The sequence below is a fragment of the Delphinapterus leucas genome, chromosome 1, assembly GCF_059928025.1.
Source record: "Delphinapterus leucas isolate spDelLeu-1000000601 "Yukka" chromosome 1, BTC_Dleu_Yukka2, whole genome shotgun sequence".
NCBI classification, from domain to species: Eukaryota; Metazoa; Chordata; class Mammalia; order Artiodactyla; family Monodontidae; genus Delphinapterus; species Delphinapterus leucas.
In genome coordinates this window covers 36,959,904-36,984,564 of record NC_143129.1, presented here as the reverse complement: position 1 = coordinate 36,984,564, position 24,661 = coordinate 36,959,904, and the positions used below count along the sequence as shown (strand labels likewise).

Below are 24,661 nucleotides of genomic sequence, written 5' to 3'. Positions count from 1 at the left end.
AAGCAGAACACATTGTAGATGCTAATATTCACTAGAAGAGGAGCAAGGGAGCTGTTTTCGAAGGAGTGAGAAGGAGTGTTGTGCACAGATTCTGTTATGACTTTAATGGAAACAGTGCATGTCATTCCCACACAGCTTGCTGAGTACTTGCCCCGGAGAATATAGTGATTAGAATGAATGATGTGCTGGGATTAAAACACTTTACTGTTTAGTTCTATTTGTCGGGAAACATTTACTGATTCTAGCCCTGGTTTCCCTTATGATATGATTAGGCAGAGAGGAGTCACTTTCCTGAGGAAACTGAGGTCACAGTGTTCTCTCACGATATAAAGCTCGTGAGGCATGTGGAAGAGCTGAGATCATGGATTTGGAAAGGATCACCGTAGAGTTGTTAAAATAAAATTTTCTACAGATAACTTACTGATCTAGTTGACTTCTATTCAGTGATTCATGACTTGGGTACTGTTTAATCTAACAGGTAGAAAGGAGCTCTGAAGAGCAGTACAAGGTGAGAGCTTTTTATAGACCAAAGTGAGCAGGGTCAAGGACGATGTACTGGTCATTTGCTAATGGGTTAATGAGAGTTCCTTTCCTTATATGGAACAAGGAGCTGGATAAGGGTTTGGTAAGCAGGCAAGCATGATTGGTTGGTTGACCTGGGCCTTCCTTTGCTTGGAGAGCCCAGGTAGGGAAACTTAGATAAATTTTGGTTTGCTGATGTGGGGCTTAGCATGAGTGATTCCATCTTGGACCTAATCTGGTTACTTTGACAGAATCCTTGGCCTATCACATAGTCTTTACTATGCAAATAGGGCCAGTCACTTCAGAATTTTGAGAATTGATCTCAGTATCTTTCTACTGAAGACAATAACTGCTTTCCAGCATTGTGGCAAGACATTTAAGAGCTTCCATCACAGCTCCAGCGCAACTTAACCACGTAACCAGTTCTGTGAATGCTGTCATGTTCTGGAATATTATCGTGCCTCACTTTTCTGTTTTGTAAATTTGGGAAGATTGTATCTGCTTCACAGGGTTTTTTGAGAAAGAAATGAGTTACTAATAATGACTGCAAAGCACTTGTGACAGTGTCTGTCTCAAATGTTATTATCATTGTTAATGCACGTTGAGCTTTTAGCTCAGTGCTTGAAAACCTGGCAATCATTCAGTCAATGGTAGCTAGTTTTTACACAATGCCCGGTATTATTATTGCTAGAAACAAAGAAAAATAACAATTTACGTCAAGGGAGAATCCAGTAAATGATCTATGAAGGTCTGTTATTGCCTAAACCAACATATGCTTTGTGATAGTGATTAGGCTGGGTGGGAGCCATCAGTCAAGCCAGAAGGATGAGGCAAATGAGGAAACCTTTTCAGAAGACATGTGGATGATTCTAGGGAACTGGATGACGTTTTGGTTGGGGGCATAACTTCACAGTAATTGAACACTCCCCAAATATCATTTTTAAAGTAAACTTACCTTATTACTGTTAGTTGGAGGCATAAATTTCCACTCTGTGAATGCCCTGTGCATTTGTGGATCCGATTGCAGGGTTAAACAAAATCAACAGAGTCCTTCCATCCCATTCATTTCTAATGCAACCTGTATTGCTACCATCAACAGCAAAATAAAATCTTTTCCATTTACCTCTGACTCAAAAAGCAGAGGGAGAGGTATTTTGAGATAGTTTAAATAGGGAAATGGAGATTTAGAGGCTAAGTGATGGGTTTAATGACAGTGGTGCTTCATGTTAGTACTGTATTTCGTTTTTCAAAGTATATCCTCATAAATAATCTCCTTGGATCTATACAACTAAATAGAATAGAAACAAGAATATAAGACTGTTATCTCCGTATAACAAATTAGAAAGCTGATGTTTCTCTATCACATGTATACTCAGGCTAAACTGGAGACATTGATTCCAGCTCTCACTGTTACGTAGGGGAGCTTCTCTTGCTATCATTGTAAAGCCTACAGCATTTCCCCAGCATTGACTTTATTCTGATTTCTTTAAAAATAAACTCCTGGGCTTCCCTGGTGGCTCAGTGGTTGAGAGTCCGCCTGCTGATGCGGGGAACATGGGTTCGTGCCCAGGTCCGGGAAGATCCCACATGCCGCGGAGCAGCTGGGTCCGTGAGCCACGGCCGCTGAGCCTGCGCGTCCGGAGCCTGTGCTCTGCAACAGGAGAGGCCACAACAGTGAGAGGCCCGCGTATCACAAAAAATAAATAAATAAATAAACTCCTGCTAGTCTTTCTTGAATTAGATGCTGATAGACCTAAGAAAATGAGTCTAATTCCTCTTCCCCATTAGCCCTAAAGCTAACATACCTGCAGATCTTCTAAGTTACTCTTTTCTCTAAATCAGACTTCCCTCAGTAGTCTGAACTTATCTATCACAAATTCTAGAACTTTCATCATACTTCAGAAAAATGTACTTTATCCACTTCCCTGAAGAAAGAAAACAAGTATAATTCACTCAGCTAATATTGACTGATGGCCAACAGTATTAGAATCTTATTGTGTGTTTATGTACAGTCATGAACAAAAAAGATACAGTCCTTGAAATTAGGTAATTTGCTTATTAGGGCAGGGACATAGGTGATATTCATGAAATAATTTAAAATTTTATTCAGCAGTAAGTTGCCATGAAAAAAATAAAATAAAAAACAGTGTTCTTGAGCATTATATTATATTGAATGGAGCAAGAAGTTATCCCTGAGGAAATTGCCTTTGAAAGACAAAAAAGGAGCCAGGCATTCAAAAATCTGGGACAAGAGAGAGCCAAATAAAGGAAAATGTTAGTGCAAAGATGGGAGCCAGGCTGGTGTGATCAAAGGATCAAGAGGATTCCAATAAATAAGGACTAAGTTGAATAAGGGGGCAAATGAGAAGAATTGAAGTTAGGGACATAGGCAGGGACAGATATTCTGGGGCCTTAGGATGCCCCATAAAAGGGATTTGGATTTTATTCTAAATCCTAGTGCTATCTATTGGTTTTGAGTGTGGAGAGACTTGATCTGATCTCATTTTTAAAAGAATATGCTGGCTGTTTTAAGAAATGAATTGTGGGGAGGCAAGAGTAGAGTCTGGGGACTAGTGAGAGGCTTCCAGTAAACCAAAAGAGGTTATCATGTTCAAACAAGGACTTGATGATGCATTGTCTTGCCTTAGAGTTGGGGCGGATGGTGATTGAAAGGGAAGAATTGGACACTTCCTGGCTGGGGATTTGAGTAGCTGGGTGGACAACGCTGTCCTCACTTGAAGTAGGAAAGACTTAGGGTGAGAGAAAAGGTCTTGGGGCTGGGGACAAATGGGTAGTTCTGGTTTTAAAAAAATTATGTCTGGAATTTATATTTTGTTTTAGATGTGTTCTCACTTATATGCAGTACAGGGTAACAGTAGTTTCCCTTGAATTTGAGCTGTTATTTCTATTATATCAGCCTCAGGTTGTAGTTGTTTATTAAGCAGTCATGTGTAGAAAAAAATGTATTCAGTGAAAAACTATGCATCCTTTCTCTCTCTCTCTCTCTCTCTCTCTCTATATATATATATATATATATATATACACACACACACACACACACACACACACACGTACTTTTTTTTAATGCAGGCTTCTTAGATTTCCCTTCTTGGTTATCAGATTCTAGCTCTGTTTCTTGTCTCTGAGCTATTTTGCAACTCTTTGTAAGTTGCAGGTAACTAATAGATATATAAACTCTTCTCTGTGCAGTAGTGATTTTAATTGAGTACCTTTTTTCTGTGGAAAACTGGTTTTGTCCACATTTGCAATTAATTTCAACATTCCTTTACTCCATATGAATTTTTCTTCCTTTTCCCTTCATTCAGTTACAACATCTGCTTGATTTCCTCATCTAAGTAAAGTAAAATCTTTAATGTGCATTCCTTTTTATATCTGTATGAGAATCATAGCTTTACTTTTTCCTAAAAATGATCTTTTAGCACAGTTCTCACCAATGGCTCATATTGCTCTCCTGGGCAGATGAACACCCATACGTTTTCACACACACTACTGTAAAGTTGTGCTCCCGAATTCTGTATTTAATAATGTGACATTAACACATTTCATTTCATATGATGCCAATTTCCCAGAAAAATTCTGGACTCTCATGTGAAATACCCAGAATCAATTTTGCCAGTACAATTATGAATTCAAATGTCAAATGATTCATTTTATACCTCAGCCCCAAGAACATTGCATCCTCCTAGTGGAAGGGAGAATTTCTAATGATCAGTCTTTGAGCTTCCACGAGCCATTTAGTAAAATTTTAGACACTTTGTGTACAACAGAATTAGTTTGTCAATAATGAAAGATATCATTGAGTGTTTCTAAGCAAATTCATACATTGCCTCTATTCTCAGAAGTGTATACTTCAGTGACTAAGGTTCTGAGAGATTGTAATTCATTAATTCTTAGAGGAAACTTACTTGAAGTTATATTCTAAAACTGTCTTTTAAAAAAGATTAGCTCATGACTCATAAATTGGAGTGGTTCATTTTTTGTCTTGTCAAGGAAGAAGAAAACGTACTTCACTGACAAGGAAAAATAAGCATTGCATCTTTGGCAAAGGTGCAGTTTAAATATTTAGAAAATTGTGATTCATAAGTCAAAAAAGGTAACGATATAATATCATTTCCAGAGCTGTATCTGTGCAAGCACTTTTTGTACTCATATAACATTAATTGATTTTAAGGTATCATTTGTATAAGTTATTATTAACATTGAAAATATAAATCATGAAGATTAAATGACACAATTAATTTACAAAAAATAAGTTCATCTAACGTTTATTTTGTAAGACTTTTTAAAAAATATTATGCCAGGCCTGGCAAACTTTAACAAATATTTTAATTTCTTATAAATCATTTTTTGAATGTGACTATTTTAGAGGAATTATAGATGAAAACAGAGTTTTGGTTGACAAATTGAAAACTTCACAAAGAAAGAAGCATAGATTTATTGATTGATATAGCTAATATGTTTATGGCATCTGTGAGAGCCACGTATACAGGTAGATTGTGAGATGGGTTGATGATTACCAATTTTGTTCTGACGTTATGAAAATAAAAACTCAAATGTTACACAAAACTTATTCTTTGAGTTGGGGTGGATGGTTATTGAAAAAGAATAATTAGATGCTTTCTATTTTGGGGATTTCAGTAGCTGGGTGGACACTGTTGTCCTGACCTGAAATAGGAAAGACTTATGGTGAGGGGGAAGATCTTGGGGCTGGGGTAAGAATGGATAGTTCTGTTTGTAACAAACTTACTTCTAGAATTCACATTTTATTGTAGATGTGTTTTTACTTGCATGCAGTAGAGGGTGACTGTAGTCTTCCTGGGACTTGAGCCTTTATTTCTGTTATATCAGTCTCAGGTTCAGTTGTTTGTTTAGCAGTCATGCGTGGAAAAGAAAGATGTATTGCATGGAAAACTATGCATCTTCCTTAGATTACCATCTGTAAAATGCTTACTTTAAAAATCTTAGTTGAACTTACTTTTATCCATACTGGGTTGACATTTTTGGTATATTTTTAATAGTTCTAAGACAAAATATTTCACTTGTAATTGAGAGATTATACACTAGACTTGGGGAAACGTGGGGGCTATCCTGATGAGGCCTCTCATTTACATTTCCTCATTTGTGAAAGAGAAAGTATTTAGTTTCTGGAAACTTGGGGCTGCCTCCCCCCTTTATGTTAGACTACATTTTGAATTGGCCTTAGAGTTCCTTCAAATAAAGCAACAAGCAATAAATGGATATTTTCATACTTCTATAAGCTCTCTTCTTGAAGGAGAGATCCCTTGTAGTATTCACCATTTTAGCTCCAGAACCTACATTGTTGATGGTTGAGGGTAGATCTCATAGAGGTGTCTTTGCCTTACTGGGGAGTCTTTGTATGGCTTATAGGGTACAATTCTAAGGTCAAAAGGAAAGTGATTGACTCTATCCCTAACATTTCTCAAGGACCCGTGATGATAGAGAATCACAACTCTCTTCCCACATTTGGTACCCTAAGAGGTAGATTTCTGTTTATTCTGTATAAGAAATATTTTTATTTATTACTTTATTTTATTTTATTTTTTTTTTGCGGTACACGGCCTGTCACTGTTGTGGCCTCTCCCGTTGCGGAGCACAGGCTCTGGACGCGCAGGCCCAGTGGCCATGGCTCACGGGCCCAGCTGCTCCGCGGCATATGGGATCCTCCTGGACCGGAGCACGAACCCGTGTCTCCTGCATCGGCAGGCGGACTCTCATCCACTGCAGCACCAGGGAAGCCCAAGAAATATTTTGAAAAGAAGCAAACATCATTTCTAATCAAAGAGATGTTTTTCAAAGGAGTTCTTCAAAATGTACATGTTCTTTTCCTTTGGGATAGTACATAAGATCTACCTTCTGGAAAGGTACACACATATCAAATCATGTGCTTCTTCCTTAAAAGGAAAAATTCATGTTTGGTCAAGCCTCTTTACTTCCCATAAGGAAAAATTAACTCATTTCTTAGAGTGTCCAGAGAGTCTCAAGCTCATAATGAGTATTTTATGGAAATTTTCTCATAATTGAAGATTAATGTTTAGTTTATGATTTTATTTCAATAATCTCTACCATATTTATTTTTAACCCATTGCACAAATAGGGGTAACATAAGTTGACTAAAGCAGTATAACAAAGATTTTATGTTTGATGGACTTGGGAAGGGGGAGGAACAAGAAGTTTTTACACCCTTTTTCTCACTTGTTCCCAGCAGTGTTCTCAAGTTTCAGGACAGTCTGGATGGCAAATAGGCGAGTAGAGAAAAGTATGCTTTGTTTCTGTGGCAGTCTCAGAGCCAATGACTTCTCTGGGAGAGAGGTAGCTTACCCAGCCTAAAATTTTGAGACTGAAAACTTGGAGGGAAGCTGGTCCAAGATTTCTGCAGGATAAAACCCTTGGTGCTACTGCCAGAATAGAATAGATGTCTGGTTTGTGATATTAGTTATCTATTACATTCTTGGAAAGGCTAAATATCAGCTTCCCTGGTACCCAGCAAATGGCGATAGGTCAATTACTGCTGCTCTAAATGAATATTTTTAAGCAACTTTTTCCCCTTGGCATTATTTAAAGCATAAGTGGTTAGATTTATTTATTTATTTTTCACCAGCGTATACATGTCAATCCCAGTCGCCCAATTCATCACACCCCCACACACACACCCCCGCTGCTTTCCCCCCTTGATGTCCATATGTTTGTTCTCTACATCTTTGTCTCAGCTTCTGCCCTGCAAACCAGTTCAAGTCTACCATTTTTCTAGGTTCCACATATATGCGATATTTGTTTTTCTCTTTCTGACTTACATCACTCTGTATGACACTCTCTAGATCATCCATGTCTCAACAAATGACCCAATTACGTTCCATTTTATGGCTGAGTAATATATATGTGCCACATCTTCTTTATCCATTCGCCTGTCGATGGGCATTTAGGTTGCTTCCATGACCTGCCTATTGTAAATAGAGCTGCAATGAACATTGGGGTACATGTGTCTTTTTGAATAATGGTTTTCTCTGGGTATATGCCTGGTAGTGGGATTGCTGCATCATATGGTAATTCTATTTTTAGTTTTTTAAGGAACCTCCATACTGTCCTCCATAGTGGCTGTATCAATTTACATTCCCACCAAAAGTGCAAGAGGGTTCCCTTTTCTCCACACCCTCTCCAGCATTTGTTGTTTGTAGATTTTCTGATGCTGCCCATTCTAACTGGTGTGAGGTGATACCTCATTGTAGTTTTAATTTGCATTTCTCTAATAATTAGTGATGTTGAGAAGCTTTTCATGTCCTTCTTAGCCATGTGTATGTCTTCTTTGGAGAAATGTCTGTTTAGGTCTTCTGCCCATTTTTGGATTGGGTTGTTTGTTTTTTTAATATTGAGCTGCATGAGCTGTTTATATATTTTGGAGATTAATCCTTTGTCCGTTGATTTGTTTGCAAATATTTTCTCCCGTTCTGACGGTTGTCTTTTCGTCTTGTTTATGGTTTCCTTTGCTGGGCAAAAGCATTTAAGTTTCATTAGGTCCCATTTGTTTATTTATTTTTTTAAATTTCCATTACTCTAGGAGGTGGATCAAAAAAGATCTTGCTGTCAAAGAGTGTTCTTCCTATGTTTTCCTCTAAGAGTTTTATAGTGTGTAGTCTTACATTTAGGTCTCTAATCCATTTTGAGTTTTTTTGTGTGTATGGTGTTAGGGAGTGTTCTAATTTCATTCTTTTACATGTAGCGGTCCAGTTTCCCCAGCACCGCTTATTGAAGAGACTGTCTTTTCTCCATTGTATATCCTTGTCTCCTTTGTCATAGATTAGTTTACCATAGGAACGTGGGTTTATCTCTGGGCTTTCTATCCTGTTCCATTGATCTATATTTCTGTTTTTGTGCCAGTACCATATTGTGTTGATTACTGTAGGTTTGTAGTATTGTCTGAAGTCAGGGAGTCTGTTTCTTCCAGCTCCGTTTTTTTCCCTCAAGACTGCTTTGGCTATTCGGGGTTCTTTGTGTCTCCATACAAATTTTAAGATTTTTTGTTCTAGTTCTGTAAAAAATGCCATTGGTAATTTGATAGGGATTGCATTGAATCTGTAGATTGCTTTGGGTAGATAGTCACTTTCACAATATTGATTCTTGCAATCCAAGTACAGGGTATATCTCTCCATCTGTTGGTATCATCTTTAATTTCTTTCATCAGTGTCTTATAGTTTTCTGCATACAGGTCTTTCCTCTCCCTAAGTAGGTTTATTCCTAGATGTTTTATTCTTTTTGTTGCAATGGTAAATGGGAGTGTTTCCTTAATTTCTCTTTCAGATTTTTCATCATTAGTATATAGGAATGCAAGAGATTTCTGTGCATTAATTTTGTATCCTGCAACTTTACCAAATTCATTGATTACCTCTAGTAGTTTTCTGGTGGCATCTTTAGGATTCTCTATGTATAGTATCATGTCGTCTGTAAACAGTGACAGTGTTGCTCCTTCTTTTCCAATTTGTATTCCTTTTATTTCTTTTTCTTCTCTGATTGCTGTGGCTAAAACTTCCAAAACTATGTTGAATAATAGTGGTGAGAGTGGACACCTTTGGCTTGTTCCTGATCTTACTGGAAATGCTTTCAGTTTTTCACCATTGAGAATGATGTTTGCTGTGGGTTTGTCATATATGGCCTTTATTATGTTGAGGTAGGTTCCCTCTATGCCCACTTTCTGGAGAGTTTTTGTCATAAATGGGTGTTGAATTTTGTCAAAAGATTTTTCTGCATCTATTGAGATGATCATATGGTTTTTCTTCTCAGTGTGTTAATATGGTGTATCACATTGATTTATTTGCGTATATTGAAGTATCCTTGCATCCCTGAGATAAATCCCACTTGGTCATGGTGTATGATCCTTTTAATGTGTTGTTGGATTCTGTTTGCTAGTATTTTGTTGAGGATTTTTGCATCTATATTCATCAGTGATATTGGTCTGTAATTTTCTTTGTTTGTAGTATCTTTGTCCGGTTTTGGTATCAGGGTGATGGTGGCCTCATAGAATGAGTTTGGGAGTATTCCTTCCTCCGCAATTTTTTGCAAGAGTTTGAGAAGGACGGGTGTTAGCTCTTCTCTAAATGTTTGATAGAATTCACCTGTGAAGCCATCTGGTCCTGGACTTTTGTTTTTTGGAAGATTTTTAATCACAGTTTCAATTTCATTACTTGTGATTGGTCTGTTCATATTTTCTATATGGTTCAGTCTTGGAAGGTTATACCTTTCTAAGAATTTGTCCATTTCTTCCAGGTTGCCCATTTTATTGGCATAGAGTTGCTTGTAGTAGTCTCTTAGGATGCTTTGTATTTCTGCAGTGTCTGTTGTAACTTCTCCTTTTTCATTTCTAATTTTATTGATTTGAGTCCTCTCCCTCTTTTTCTTGATGAGCCTGGCTAATGGTTTATCAATTTTGTTTATCTTCTCAAAGAACCAGCTTTTAGTTTTATTGATCTTTGCTATTGTTTTGTCTCTATTTCATTCATTTCTGCTCTGATCTTTATGATTTCTTTCCTTCTGCTAACTTTGGGTTTTGTTTGTTCTTCTTTCTGTAGTTCCTTTAGGTGTAAGGTTAGATTGTTTATTTGAGATTTTTCTTGTTACTTGAGGTAGGCTTGTATAGATATAAACTTCACTTTTAGAACTGCTTTTGCTGCATCCGATAGGTTTTGGATCATCTCGTTTTCGTTGTCATTTGTGTCTAGGTATTTTTTGATTTCCTCTTTGATTTCTTCAGTGATCTCTTATTTAGTAACGTATTGTTTAACCTCCATGTGTTTGTTTTTCCCTGGAATTCATTTCTAATCTCATAGCATTGTGGTTAGAAAAGATGCTTGATATGATTTCAATTTTCTTAACTTTACTGAGACTTGATATGTGACCCAAGATGTGATCTATCCTGGAGAAGGTTCCATGTGCACTTGAGAAGAAAGTGTAATCTGCTGTTTTTGGATGGAACATCCTATAAATATCAATTAAATCTATCTTGTCTATTGTGTCATTTAAAGCTTCTGTTTCCTTATTTATTTTCATTTTGGATGATCTGTCCATTGGTGTAAGTGAGGTGTTAAAGTCCCCCACTAGTGTGTTACTGTTGATTTCCTCTTTTATGGCTGTTAGCAGTTGCCTTATGTATTGCGGTGCTCCTTTGTTGGGTGCATATATATTTATAATTGTTGTATCTTCCTCTTGGATTGATCCCTTGATCATTAGGTAGTGTCCTTCCTTGTCTCTTGTAACATTCTCTATTTTAAAGTCTATTTTATCTGATATGAGTATTGCTACTCCAGCTTTCTTTTGATTTCCATTTGCATGGAATATCTTTTCCATCCCCTCACTTTCAGTCTGTATGTGTCCCTATGTCTGAGTGGGTCTCTTGTAGACAACATAGGTATGGGTCTTGTTTTTGTATCCATTCAGCAAGCCTGTGTGCTTCGGTTGGAGCATTTAATCCATTCACGTTTAAGGTAATTATCAATATGTATGTTCCTATGACCATTTTCTTAATTGTTTTAGGTTTGTTTTTGTAGGTCCTTTTCTTCTCTTGTGTTTCCCACTTAGAGAAGTTCCTGTAGCATTTGTTGTAGAGCTGGTTTTGTGGTGCTGAATTCTCTTGGCTTTTGCTTGTCTGTAAAGCTTTTGATTTCTCCATTGAATCTGAATTAGATCCTTGCCGGGTAGAGTAATCTTGGTTGTAGGTTCTTCCCTTTCATCACTTTAAGTATATCATGTCACTCCCTTGTGGCTTGTAGAGTTTCTGATGAGAAATCAGATGTTCACCTTATGGGAGTTCCCTTGTATGTTATTTGTTGTTTTTCCCTTGTTGCTTTCAGTAAGTTTTCTATGTCTTTAATTTTTGCCAATTTGATTACTATTTGTCTCAGCGTGTTTCTCCTTGGGTTTATCCTGTATGGGACTCTCTGCTCTTCCTGGACTTGGGTGGCTATTTCCTTTCCTATGTTAGGGAAGTGTTCGACTATAATCTCTTCAAATATTTTCTCGGGTCCTTTCTGTCTCTCTTCTCCTTCTGGGACCCCTGTAATGCGAGTGTTGTTGCGTTTAATGTTGTCCCAGAGGTATCTTAGGCTGTCTTCATTTCTTTTCATTCTTTTTTCTTTATTCTGTTCCACAGCAGTGAATTCCACCATTCAGTCTTCCAGGTCACTTATCCATTCTTCTGCCTCGGTTATTCTGCTATTGATTCCTTCTAGTGTAGTTTGCATTTCAGTTATTGTATTGTTCATCTCTGTTTGTTTGTTCTTTAATTCTTTTAGGTTTTTGTTAAACATTTCTTGCATCTTCTCAATCTTTGCCTCCATTTTTTTCCCAAGGTCCTGGATCATCTTCACTATCATTATTCTGAATTCTTTTTGTGGAAGGTTGCCTATCTCTACTTCATTTAGTTTTTTTTTTCTGGGGTTTTAACTTGTTCCTTCATCTGGTACATAGCCCTCTGCCTTTTCATCTTGTCTCTCTTTCTGTGAATGTGGTTTTTTTCCCATAGGCTGCAGGATTGTAGTTCTTGCTTCTGCTGTGTGCCCTCTGGTGGGTGAGGCTATCTGAGTGGCTTGTGGTAGTTTCCTGATGGGAGGAACTGGTGGTGGGTAGAGCTGGCTGTTGCTCTGGTGGGCAGAGCTCAGTAAAACTTTAATCTGCTTTTCTGCTGATGGGTGTGGCTGGGTTCCCTCCCTGTTGGTTGTTTGGCCTGAGGCAACCCAACACTGGAGCCCACCTGGACTCTTTGGTGGGGCTAATGGCGGACTCTGGGAGGGCTCACGCCAAGGAGTACTTCTGCTGCCAGTGTCCTTCTCCTCACGGTGAGCCGCAGCCACCCCATGCCTCTGCAGGAGAGCCCCCAACACTAGCAGGTAGGTCTGGTTCAGTCTCCTCTGGGGTCACTGCTCCTTCCCCTGGGTCCCGATGTGCACACTACTTTGTGTGTGCCCTCCAAGAGCGGAGCCTCTGTTTCCCCCAGTCCTGTCAAAGTCCTCTAATCAAATCCCGCTAGCCTTCAAAATCTGATTCTCTAGGAATTTCTCCTCCCATTGCTGGACCCCCAGGTTGGGAAGCCTGACATGGGGCTCAGAACCTTCACTCCATTGGGTGGACTTTTGTGGTATAGTTCTCCAGTTTGTGAGTCATCCACCCATCAGTTATGGGATTTGATTTTATTGTGATTGCACCCCTCCTACCATCTCATTGTGGTTTCTCCTTTATCTGTGGTAGTGGCGTATCCTTCTTGGTCAGTTCCAGTGTCTTCCTGTCGATGATTGTTCAGCAATTAGTTGTGATTCTGGTGTTCTGGCAAGAGGGAGTCCTGATCCCTTACTTGAAACACCTATCTTTCCAAAGATTATGACAAGAAGAAGGTTCAAATAAATAATAACGTTTCTTCACTTTAATGATAACTTAGAAACTCCACTTCCTTTTGCACCACCCTGGTCTCGCAGCTCCCGCCCCTGCTCCTCGGACCAGGTCCCCTATTTATTTTTTTAATACATCTTATTTGGAGTATAATTGCTTTACAGTGCTATGTTAGTTTCTGTTGTACAACAAAGTGAATCAGCCATATGCATACATATATCCCCACATCCCCTCCCTCTTGAGTCTCCCTCCCACCCTCCCTGTCCCACCCCTCTAGGTCTTCGAAAAGCACCGAGCTGATCTCCCTGTGCTATGTGGCTGCTTCCCACTAGCTATCTGTTTTACATTTGGTAGTATATATATGTCCATGCCACTCTCTCACTTCATCCCAGCTTACCCTTCTCCCTCCCCATGTCCTCAAGTCCATTCACTATGTCTGCATTTTTATTCCTGCCCAGCCACTAGGTTCATCAGTACCATTTTTTTTTTTAGATTCCGTATATATGTGTTAACATACGATATTTGTTTTTCTCTTTCTGACTTACTTCACTCTGTATGACAGACTCTAGGTCTATCCTCCTCACTACAAATAACTCAATTTCATTTCTTTTCATGGCTGAGTAATATTCCATTGAATATATGTGCCACATCTTCTTTATCCATTCATCTGTCAGTGGACATTTAGGTTGCTTACATGTCCTGGCTATTATAAATAGTGCTGCAATGAATATTGTGGTACATATCTCCTTTTGAATTATGGTTTTCTCAGGGTATATGCCCAATAGTGGGATTGCTGGGTCATATGGTAGTTCTAATTTTAGTTTTTTAAGGAAACTCCATACTCTTGTCCATAGTGGTTGTATCAATTTACATTCCCACCAACAGTGTAGGAGGGTTCCCTTTGCACCGCACCCTTTCCAGCATTTATTGTTTCTAGATACTTTGATGGTGGCCATTCTGACTGGTGTGAGGTGATACCTCATTGTAGTTTTGATTTGCATTTCTCTAATAATTAGTGATATTGAGCATCTTTTCATGTGCCTCTTGGCTATCTGTATGTCTTCTTTGGTGAAATGTCTATTTAGGTCTTCCACCCATTTTTTAATTGAGTTGTTTGTTTTTCGATTTTGATCTCCATGAGCTGTTTGTATATTTTGGAGATTAATCATTTAGATTTATAACTAGAACCAAATATATACTTAAGGACAACTTGTAAATATGAAAAATAATGATTTTGACTATGTATCCTAAATATAGAAATTACCTAATGAATATATTTAAAAGTAATTTTAATCTTTATAGCAGTGATGTGGCCCAGGGTTATTTTTAGCAAGGAGAAAATTAGACAACGAGTTGTATACAAAGAGTATTGAAGAAATTGTAGAATATCAGTTTTTTCTTTAAGATCGATATACTTTTAATCAGCTTGTGTTAGCATAGGAGAGAGAGACCCCAAAAAAAGTAAAGAATAAATATCAAAAGTATAAATACCTAGTCTTCAAATTTCAACTGGATTGAGAAAACTTATATTCTTCTAATAATTTCCCAAATGGCAACTCCAGAAGTTTTTGGAAAATCCCAGTGTATTATAGGCACAATTATTTTTCAGAGTAAATTAAATCTAGAAACCTTGGCTTATTAAACCCAGACTTTTCAGATTTTGTAACCTGTTATTTTACTGATTTTTTGGAGCAGGGGAAATAGAAAGACTCTCATACCAAAATTCACCAAAATTTCTTGACCAGCTAAACTGGTATTGAAAGTAAAATCATGCATTTTTAGAAGTATTTTTTTAATCTTTAAAAAACAGTTTCAATGGAACTTCACTATTATTTAAAGAAGAAAAAAATCAGTATGATTTTTGGCATTATTTTCAAATTTGGATTTATGAAACTGTTTAGCAATGCTGTGAAACAAATTCTTTTTACTGTATTTTTTTGAAAGATATCTTTTAAATAACGAATCGAAAATTTTTTGGCTGGAATTTGTTGCTATAATTCCATAAAAGGACATCAGTTGATCATGCTTTTCTTCTGAGGTTGGGGAAATTTTACCTCTTCTACTTTATACTCCTGTGATAGGAGCATTTAACATTTAAATGCTCTTTTAACTGATCTGGCATATTACAGGTTACAGGGTATGAGAGGAAAATTAAGTTTACATATATACCATATATAAAACAGATTTTCATTAATAATACATATTTATTTCAAAAGTAATAGTAATGGTAATAGTAAGTAATAATAAAGAATGGATGATCAGACAAGAGTATGATAACCATGAAGCAATCTCAAAATGATTTTTTGGTAAATAATATGGTTTGACGTATGAGAAGTGGTATGTGTTGAAACATGAAATTCTTCAAGCATTCTTTGATGATGATAGCATTCCTTAGGAATTTTTAAAAAATATTTTATGTACACCAAAAATACCAGTTTCATATTTTATCACTGTTAGAAAAAAAGGCTTTCCAGTAGTTTTCCTTTGGGTTGTAATTTTTTCCAGGGGCAGAAACTATGACAGATTATCCATTTCCACAAAAGTGAAGCTAGTCCACCATTCTGTGTTCAATCAAAGGTACAGTTCATCTATAAAGTGTTGTCATTGTGTGTTTCATGTAGAGAAAGAAACTAGTATGTCATAAATGCGCTGCAGTTATTTTCCATTTCTTGTTTCAGCAGCAATAAAAGGAGAGAGAGAGTTACACATTTATTTACTTGTCAGACTGGACAAAGTTCTTCAGAAAGAAAAATCATATGCTACCTTAACTACTTTAGCAATTTTTGCAATCCAAAAGGAAAGAAAAAAGATTGATTTCTGTTTAGCCTGTTTTTTTTTTATTCTGTGGGTAACACTATTTTTTTTTCCTAGACATTTCTCTCCCTCAAAATTAAGGGGTTATTTTAGAACCATTTTACAGTGTTTCTTGAAAAACTAAAGTTCTCTAGGAGACTGTCTGTTCTGTACTTGAATATGTAAGTACTAACCATGTCTGAAGGTATTGAGATAATAGATACATTCTGTTTACGTGCTTTGTAGTGAGTTATTGTTCTTAAGCCTGTAAGATGCAGCTACAAAGAAGATGTAAATGGAGAATTCACTCAATAAGCCAGAAAGAGTGTTACCAAACTAGACCTTTGGGTCCACTTGCCCACACACAGTAAAGCCAAGCTCTTGTGAAGGAGAGTGCAGCCTTTATTGAAAGGCCAAGTAAGGACCTGAACTCTCCCATGGATTTCAGGGAAGGGTTTTTAAAGGCAAGATGAGGGAGATAGTTGCAGGGTGCCTGGTAAGCTCCTGCATAATTCTCTGATTGGTTGATGGTGAGTTAACAGGATGGCGACAAGGGATTAACATCATCAGTCCTCAGGCCCCAACTGGTCTGGGACCTACGTGCTTATAGTCATCATGCAGTTAGCTTCTTCTGTCTAGTGGGGGTTTTAGTATATGCAAAACAACTCAAGAGTATGTGTCAGATGCTGTTATCTATGTCCTTCAGGGAGGAACTAAAGATTCTGTGACTGTAAATTGTTACCATTTCTCCTGGTCCAACTACTATTTTTTGTTACTACGTGTTCACATTCTTTCAATCATTAATTCTTGAGCCAGCCTTTTATGACTCAGTGGAGGCCTGGGGGAATAAATATTTTCTACAAACAAGAGGCAGGCGGAGGACATGTGGCCGGGGTGGGGGTGGTGGGGACGTTTGTCCTGGGAAGGCCCCACAAGGTCCTGCTCAGTTATAAGAAGAGAGAGAATTCTCTTTTTAGGCATTTATTAAGTATAACACTGTGTTCACTTTTTAAAATCTAATAATTGGCATCATTTGGAGAATAATACACTAATTCTAGAGGCAGAACAAAGAAAAGGTACATTGCCTCCCTTTTAAAATATTTACTTCTCTGATTAAGTAAAATCCAAAGAAAAACACAATGTAGATATGGGATACAATATCTTTCATAACCAGCAATGGTGATAAGACTTTCCAAAGAAGGATTCATCTACTTCAGTGAAGCTCCATGAGCCTATGGGGAAGAGCCCTTTTCTGCAACTTGCATTTTTAGATATTTTTAACATCCTATGGAGTGTGGGTTCCTGGTGTTATCCTATGTCAGGCCTTATTAATCAGACCATTTTATACAGATTGCCATCCGCAAACACATCTGTAACTGGGTCAACGTTGTTCTGATTAAATTACCATGACTATTTTTCTTTCTTTGTCTTTCCTTTTTAAACATGGGATGTGAAGCCTCAGATTCATACTAACGTAACATTTATCATCCATATGTGCCAATTTTCTTCTTTGAGGCAAAGCATGACAAATCATTTAAGTGTTCACATTAGGAGTGCTAATCCTCTATGTCAGGAGTAGTCAAACTATAATCTGTCAGCCAAATGAAGGTTGCAGTTTATTTTTCTATAACCTGTAGGCTAAGAATTGTTTTTACATTTTTACAAGGTTGTTACCCCCCAAAAAAAAGAATCTGTGATGGCGACCTTATGCCATGCAAAGCGTAAAATATTTACTATCTGGCCATTTAAGAAAAAAAAATTGGCAGATCCCTGTTATATCTGACGGCATTTATATATGCAAACATACAAAATGTTCCTCTTTTGTTAAATCTCTCATTTTCAGCTCTGACATTTTTTCCTTAGGCTTGCAGCCTATTACCCTTCTCTTGTTTCATATGCCATAGGCACTAGAGAAGAGTGTGTTGTTGCTCACGTGTGTAATCAAATGAATTTAAATACAATTAACAGGGCTTCCCTCGTGGCACAGTGGTTGAGAGTCTGCCTGTTGATGCAGAGGACACGGGTTCGTGCCCCGGTCCGGGAAGATCCCACATGCCACGGAGTGGCTGGGCCCGTGAGCCATGGCCACTGAGCCTGCGCGTCCGGAGCCTGTGCTCCGCAACGGGAGAGGCCACAACAGTGAGAGGCCCACGTACTGCAAAAAAAAATAATAATAATACAATTAACATATGTCCTTTGTTTTTCACCCCTCTAGTGATGTAGTTAATTTAGTAATATTTGATTTATTTCATTCATTTTACCCAGAAAATATTAATAAACTATATATGTGTACAGCAAATAAGGTACAACCCCTGACCTCACACGCTTATAGTTTGTGAAGACAGAAAATTAAATAGGCATCACAATCCCTTATCAAAATATTCAGTCCTACTATATAACATAGAGCAGGTCATAGTAGAGAGACAAAATCAAATGGTGAATATTATGGAAGGCATTTGGAGAACTTGAACTCTGCATTCTGAAGGCCTACTTGAAATTGTCCAAATGTAGGAGAAATATAGGGAGAGGAAGTTTATGTAAGGTTCCAGGGTTGTAGAGAAATGGTCCATTCTAGAGTGAAAACGATACAGTGCATGATTGGAAAGCTGGACATTTATAACCAAATTTCTAGCTTCATAGAGCCATAAACAGGGACAATGTGATTGTCCCAATATTTTCAAGAAAAAGTAAATAATTTTCTAGTAGTTGTAGCTTATTATTGACTTAAAAAATAAAGAAAAGAGAAAGATGGTGATAAAACATGTATTTTCATGACAGCAAATCATTAGACCTTTTGAGAAACCCGTTTAACTAGAAAGCAGTTGTTCCATTAGAAAATAAAGCTCACTGGCAGTGTCATTTGGAACTTATAAGCAGTGTCAGTTTTCTTCTCTTAGGGAGTAAATGGTCAGCCATGCAGGTGTTATCAGCAGTAACGAGGCACTTCAGACTAGGGGATGTAGAGACCGAAGAGTGGGGTTTCATTTTATTTTCTCCAGTACATACAATCTTATTAACTTGAAAATTAAAGCTAAATAGTTGGCTCCCCATTGCTTACTCTTAGCTGTGCTGTAGCCACTAGCCAAATATGACTATTAAAATTCAATTAACTTAAATTGATTTGAAAACTCAGTTTCTTAGTCACACCAGCCACACTTCAGATGCTCAACAGCTACATGTGGCTAGTGGCTACTGTATTGGGCAATGGAGATTTGGACATTTCCATCATCATAGAGTGTTATCTTGGAAAGGACTGGCAGTTGCATTAATTACAGTAAAGTCATTTCTGTTAAGTTCTCTAAATAGATGTTATTTGTCATATACCCATTCAGACAAGTTTTTCTTTTGTTATTGTACTTAAAGTGTTCAATCTTTGAATTGCAGTTCTTTTTGTCTTAGCTAGATATGAATTCCTTCAAAGTTTTCTTCTTCACATGGGATCCACAACATACAAAGCATTTGCAACCATATTTACTTCTCAATACTTAGATATTAAATGTTTTCATTGGAAGTTAACATAAAGAAAACATATGAAGTTAACATAAAGAAAACATATGAAGTTAACATAAAGAAAAGCGCCTATAGCTCAGTAAATCATCTCAAAGTGAACCCATACATGGACCCTAACTAAAGTCAAGAAACAGAATATCCTTTGCTATAATTGTATTTATTGAGTAATTAATGTTTTTGAAAGAGTAGATTTTTAGGTTCTTTCTGTTTTTTTAATGTGATTAAATTTAAAGTTTCACTGAGTAAATTTTGGTTTATTCAAGAAATAGTTAGACAGTTTTTTAATTATCAGTTTTTCTCTTATTTTCTTCCTTCATGATGCTCATAATGTTGGCCTCCTTTGTTAATTATATTAACTCTCACCTCCTTAGCCATAGTTTAGAGATGTATATGGAGCTGAGGGGAGTGTAGACAAAGGCCAAATAATAAAATATTGAAGTTATCATATCCTACAGTTTAATTCTTTGACTGTTGGTTTTTACTAGCATTCCATATTCTGAAAATCTGAAAAACACATATTCTGAAAAACACATCTAAATGATACAACCACATACTAAGTGAGAATGGCCAGATATATTATGAATTTTTTTAGAGTAACCTTTTCTTTGAAGTATAACAGTCATGCAGAAATGTAATCCAACATCAGAGACGTTGAATGTCATTAAAAATATTCTTCCACAATTTAAAAAGCTGCAAGGTACTCCATCCCACAGATGTACCACGATTTAGCTTTCTAACTCCTGTTGCAGTTTTCTGGCTTTTTACCTAGTCGTCTTACCCCTCTTTCCATAATTCTGCAAAAATGAATTCATCTGTGTTTAATATCTTTGTGCCAATTTCCAATTTTTCCTTAGAATAAAATTCCTAGAGGCGGAATTTCTGAGTCAAAAGGCATGTGCATTTTTTGTTTGTTTGTTTGTTTTTTGCGATACGCAGGCCTCTCACTGTTGTGGCCTCTCCTGTTGCAGAGCACAGGCTCTGGACGTGCAGGCTCAGCAGCCATGGCTCACGGGCCCAGCCGCTCCGCGGCATGTGGGATCTTCCCGAACCGGGGCACGAACCCGTGTCCCCTGCATCGGCAGGCGGACTCTCAACCACTGTGCCACCAGGGAAGCCCCCTAATAAACCATATCTAAAATAAAATTTCACTGAATCAGTTTGAGAAGTAGGCCAGTCTTCATTGTAGGTGTTTAACAGCAATGGTAGTTTGATAGTTTGAAGTGAAAATTAATTTCCACAGGTATTCATCACAGTTTTACTTATTATAGATGAAGCATTCTTAATTGAGTATTCGTAGACACTTAGGATGAGCTTTAAATTATTTGACTCCCTGAAATAGTATGCAAATCCTGAGGTTGTGTATATATTGGGATGGTCCATACCTTGATCATGTAGATTAATCTACTTAATTTCTAAATTTGTTCTTCCTTCTCTATCCCTGTCACCACTTCCCTAATTCAAGGCTTCAGCATGTCTTACACAAATTGGTTTGTTGTACTTGGGCGGGGGAACATGGCTTGTCCCACTAAAGCCATCTTTTATATAACCATTGGAGAGCTCTAGCAGCTATGGAAAATACATGGTAAAGATGAATATAAGCATTAATTTGATTATCTTGTCAATTCCCTGTAGTGGTTCGCATCTGAACTATAACTGGTGAACAAGTTTTGCTGTCATCTGCTCCAGGTGGAAAAGTTCATCCTTTGTCTCTCTTTACTTTGAACTCAGTGTTTTCCAGCTCTTTGGCATGTTCTTTCTTATCCCTGTCCCCCTAGATATCTCTATTAATACTATATAATTTGACTAAGGCATTCCCTTCTTTTCTTCAGGAATCCTTCACAGGCTGTTACTTGTCTTCATGCCTCTCTAACTCATACCTGGGACTATCCCTATCATTATAATTACCATAGCATGTGTGTACAACTTTAGTGTGTGTGTATATCATGTTTCACTTGACATTGATCTTCTTGAAAGTAGGGCCTATGTTATTAATTTTTATATTCCTGGAGTCAGGCACAAGACCTGGGACACCAAAGGTGCTCAATAAATATACGGCAAATGAGTGAATGAATGAAAATGGATTTTCAGGTCTGCTCATTAATTTAAAATAATTCATTTCAACTAGAACTTGTTTTTATAATATACACACTAAAGACCTGATAATTTTAATTCTAATAATATGACTTCTGAAATTATAATACGTTTAACTTGGTGAACTTTTTATGGTAAGAACATGCAAGTCTCACAGTCATATGTGTCTGGACCCCTTTACACCAGCATTTGAAGAGATCAGAAAGGTCATCATTTCACAACTGAGGAATGGGTGGGGGGTGTTAAATTCAGTGGGTAGGTGTGAAGCAGCATGGTATTATATCACCCCAATTTACCAGTACTGTACACCAGGGTCAAAGACATTGGACCGCTCTGATCCTTACATTTCCCCTCTTTAAAGTGAAATAATGATGACCAGTTCACAGAGAGCTCCTTTCATCATTTTGGTATATTCCCTACCACACTATCTCCAATGTAGTTTTTTGTTTGAATTAATGGGGAAGAAAAGGAAAGGAAAGGAAGAGAGAGAAAAAAAGGAGAGAATGAGTTAAAACTACAAAACTTATAAAAGTAGTAGAATCTAATATTTATTGTTATCTTTTACTGTTTGTGCTTTTTAAGTGTGGTCTTTGGTGACCACATAGTATTCCTTAACGAGAATGCACCATATGTGTTTAACAGCGTCCCCATTTTGGGACAGTAGGAAAGTTTCCATTTTTAGCCACGTACGTGTAATACGGCCTTGAGGGTGGAGCTTTGCCTGTATGTTTGGAATCACTGCCATACTGTTGGCTCTGAGGGATGGAAGGCTCTCCTGTAGATACTCTGCACCTGTGTGCCTTGCCGCAGCAGTGTGTCGGTCCCTCTTCACCAGCAACTCTCTGACCATCCATTACAGTTGAGAGTAGCCATCTTTCAAGAGAATGGAAACTGTCTCATCCCCCTTCATACACTACTTGGACCTTCTTCTTGTGCTCATGAGGCACTTTTGAGAACTTGACTCTCTCTTGATCCCTTCAAGGGGATCCAGTATGTGTGGTGGCATTTCTGACATCTGGGAGGGAAACAGCTGTATTTGAAAATATGAAGTTAGTAGATGAGCAAGATGCTCTTTGGGAAAGAAGAAGAACGAATGTTTTCTTTGAGAAGTTGAGCAGTCACTGTAACGTACAGTAGACGATTCATGTCTCTGTGTAAATTGAATTGTGATTATCTTTCCCATACACTCAAAGCCTTATTTATTTTGAGTACATTATATAGATGCTGCTATCCACAGGATGCAGAGAGGATCCTATGTAATGTGTCAGCCTCGACACTGCAGTAGAAAGAACTCATTTGCTTACCATGTTATACGTATTGGTCTGCATTTCCCCAGGCTGTGAATTACTCCCTTCCAGGGAATTTCTGCCTTGGAAGGATCATTAACTCTTTGAGGGTACCAGCAAACCAGGTAGCAGATTCACCTTTTGTGAACTAAAATTCTAAATCCAGAAAAGACGATGAGAGTTCTGAAGTCCATCTCCCTATCTTTGTAAGAGGATCATCTCAGTAAGGAATGATTAAGGTTGTGATTTTTAAGGAGGCATTCCTAGATTCAATTCCTTCCTTCATAAGGTTTAAAATTCCTCTATGCCTCAGTTTTCTCATAGGTAAATAATATCTACCATATAGTTTATTATGAGGTTTAAATGATAAATAGAACTTAGATACTAATAAGAACTCAATAGGGAATTCCCTGGCAGTCCAGTGGTTAGGACTCTGTGCTTCTACTGCAAGGGCCACAGCTTCAATCCCTGGTCTGGGAACTAAGATCCCGCATGCTGTGTGGTGTGGCCAAAAAAAAAAAAAAAAAACCAAAAAAACCCCACAAACTCAATAAAAGCTAGCTATCATATTATTAGTCTTATTATTATTGTCATTATTAATTTGATGAGCTTCAGAAAAAATTGTGCACCTTTCTTCATGCCGTTGAGACCTGACTGTCCCTTTAAAACCTGCTACTCTGAAATAATAACCAACCCCAAGTAAACCTAGTCAGTGGAGAAGAATTACAGCCATTTTCTTTCCTTTTTTTTTTTAACTTTAAAAAAAGAGCATTACAGATAACCCCAGTTATACAGATTTTTTCTTGTGTCATTCCATTTAAGCTCTTAGGAGCACAAAGTTTTAGGTCTCTAGTCTCTTAAAGTAGTAAATTGTTTAAGCAAGAAAATAGCTGCATTGATAGGATCCTGATTAGCTTATTGGCATTTGGCTTTGTGGATGCAAATGCTGAGCGAAGATTTAGGATGCAAAGATTTAGGAAAGCGGTGTTTAAGACCAGCTCTGCCTCTTAGTGTTGCGACTGTGGACTAATCAGTGCCTCTCCTTTTCAGATTCTTATCCAAGTTATGGGACTTGGTAATCTCTGAGATACCTAGAAGAGCTAATATCCTGTGATTGATTCAGAAAGGAATCATGCTTTAAAGAATGGGGAATGAATTCTGCTCCCAGTTCCTCAGGTAAACTATTATTATGGTATAATAAATTGTTGGGAACATTATTCTAATTTTCCTTGCCATTGGATAGATACAGCCATTGAAGCATTTCAGGTGAGAATAGCTTGTCTGGACAGCACCACAAAACCACTGCTGGGCTGGATTAAGTTCCTGACATAACAAGCTGATATAAAAGGTTATCAGAAGTGAGTTAGCCACACAGAGAATTGGCAGGTGTAGCCACTATCAGCAAAGCTTTGTTTGTCAACAGTGTTCCTAAAGGAATCACCTTCTCAGCAATGCCACTGTCCCTGCAAAGTCATTCTCTCTGTAGCTTTGAGAAACTCACTTCTTGGTACAGCCAAACCCTTTTCTATTCAATGTGTCTGCCATCTTTTGAGAAGAGCTTCCACCATAATGTGTCATGTTCATTTCTGTGACTTCATAGTATTTGGCACTTTCTGGGTCTTGAAACAAACACAGTGTCAGCAAACTCATTTCTTCATCCAGGAGGAAAGGGCCAAGTTGTTGTTGCCCAGTTGTTGCTGGTGGACAGAGGCTCTGTTTCCAGGTTTTCAGGGTCCTGGTATACCTGTGTTTACCTTGGAAACTAAGACATGCTGGGGTTTTTTGTTTTTATTTTTGTTTTTTAATCAGGGGTATAGTTGTTTTACAATGTTGTGCTAGCTCCTGCGGCACAGTGAAGTGAACCCGCCATATGTATACACATATTCCCCTCCCTTTTGGATTTCCTTCCCATCCAGGTCACCACAGAGCACCAAGTAGAGTTCCCCTTGCTATACAGCACATCCTCACTAGTTTTCTATTTCATGCTGGCTTTATCTCAGAAATCACTCTTATCCCTGCACCTCTTGGTTCACCTGTGAGTGAAGACTAGA

General features: G+C 37.7%; 1 long non-coding RNA gene across 1 annotated transcript in view; it reads left to right on the top strand.

Moving 5' to 3' along the window:
* LOC149750455 (uncharacterized) overlaps window positions 1-24,661 on the top strand; it is a 79,943-nt gene that overhangs the window by 12,072 nt on the left and 43,210 nt on the right. The window lies entirely within an intron of this gene.